Genomic DNA, 1,756 nt, shown 5'->3' with positions numbered 1-1,756 from the left:
ATATATATATATATACATACATATGAAATCGTGATAGCACCTGTGCCCAGTGTCACCTTCCTGGCACTTGTGCCGGTGGCACGTGTAAAGACATTCAAGCGAGATCGTTGCCAGTGCCGCTTGACTGGCTCCTGTGCAGGTGGCACATGAAATACACCATTTTGAGCGTGGCCATTGCCAGTACCACCTGACTGGCCTTCGGGCAGGTGACACGTAGAAGCACCCATTACACTCTCGGAGTGGTTGGTGTTAGGAAGGGCATCCAGCTGTAGAAACTCTGCCAAATCAGATTGGAGCCTGGTGTTGCCATCCGGTTCACCAGTCCTCAGTCAAATCGTCCAACCCATTGTAGCATGGAAAGCGGACGTTAAACTATGATGATGATGATGATATATCATCATCATTAACATCATTGTTTAATGTCCGCTTTCCATGCTGGCATGAGCTGGATGGTTTGAACGAGGTCTTGCAAGCCAGTGGGCTGCACCAGGCTCCAATCTGATCTGGCAATGTTTCTACAAGTGGATGCCCTTCCTAATGCCAACCACTCCGAGAGTGTAGTGGGTACTTTTTTATGTGCCACCAGTACTAGAGCCAGTCAGGTGGCGCTAGCATCGATCACGTTCAGATGGTGCTTTTTATGTGCCACTGGCATGGGAGCCAGTCAGGGAGCACTGGCATCAACCACATTCAGATGGTGCTTTTTATGTTTCACCAGCACGGGGAGCCAGTCAGGAGACACTAGCATTGAATGGTGCTTATTACATGCCACCAGCATAGGTGCCAGTCAGGCAGCACTGGTCACAGTTACAATTTCGATTTCACTTGACTCAATAAGTCTACTCAGGGACATCATATTGCCCCACACTTCAAGGGTACTTTTAAATAGGCTGGTCATGCAACACTGACATCAACCATGGCTGTGATCTCACTTTACTTGCCAGGTCTTCTCAAGCACAGCATAATATCTCCAAAGGTCTCGGTCTCTTATTGTCTCTTTAAAGCCCAGTGTTCGAAAGTCATGCTTCACTTCTTCATCCTATGTCTTCCTGGGTCTACCTCTTCCATAAGTTCCTCCCACTGTTAGGGTGTGACACTTCTTCACACAGCTGTCCTCATCCATACTTAACACATGACTATACCAGCACAGTTGTCTCTCTTGCACACCAAATTTGATGCTTCTTATGTCCAACTGTTTTCTCAGAGCGCTTACACTCTGTTGTGCATGCACACTGACATTACACATCCAGTGGATCATACACGCTTCATTTCTTTCAAGCATACGCATGTCCTCAGCAGTCATGGTCCATGTTTCACTGCTGTGTAGCATGGTTGTTTGCACACATACATCATATAGTCTCCCTTTCACCCTGAGCAGGAGGCCCTTAGTTGCCATCAGATTTCTATATATATATATATATATTTCCATATATTTAAAAATTTATTAATGAGGGTAGAAATTGATATTGATCAATTAAAACCAGTGGTCTAGCATATTAAAAAATCCGAAGATTAAAATTATATTACATACAAGAATAAGAGGAATGACCAGCAAATGTGGATTCCTGAATGCTAGAAATAGATGCTGAATCATCCAACCACGAAAAAGAATGTTCTCAGTAGAAAAAAAATCAGCGACACAACAGACTGTAAATGAGTAAGACAAATGAAAAAATACTAAAATACGATTAATTTAATTTAATTTTCTACTGAGAACATTCTTTTTCGTGGTTGGATGATTCAGCATCTATTTCTA

The 1,756-nt window shown here is 43.3% G+C and overlaps 1 protein-coding gene across 1 annotated transcript in view; it reads left to right on the top strand.

Moving 5' to 3' along the window:
• Positions 1–1,756, top strand: part of LOC128247899 (cadherin EGF LAG seven-pass G-type receptor 2-like) — a 64,481-nt gene that overhangs the window by 15,884 nt on the left and 46,841 nt on the right. The window lies entirely within an intron of this gene.

The sequence above is a fragment of the Octopus bimaculoides genome, chromosome 5 (assembly GCF_001194135.2).
Source record: "Octopus bimaculoides isolate UCB-OBI-ISO-001 chromosome 5, ASM119413v2, whole genome shotgun sequence".
Taxonomy (NCBI): Eukaryota; Metazoa; Mollusca; class Cephalopoda; order Octopoda; family Octopodidae; genus Octopus; species Octopus bimaculoides.
The sequence above is the reverse complement of the archived record's forward strand: the minus strand, read 5'-3'. Positions and strand labels throughout refer to the sequence as shown.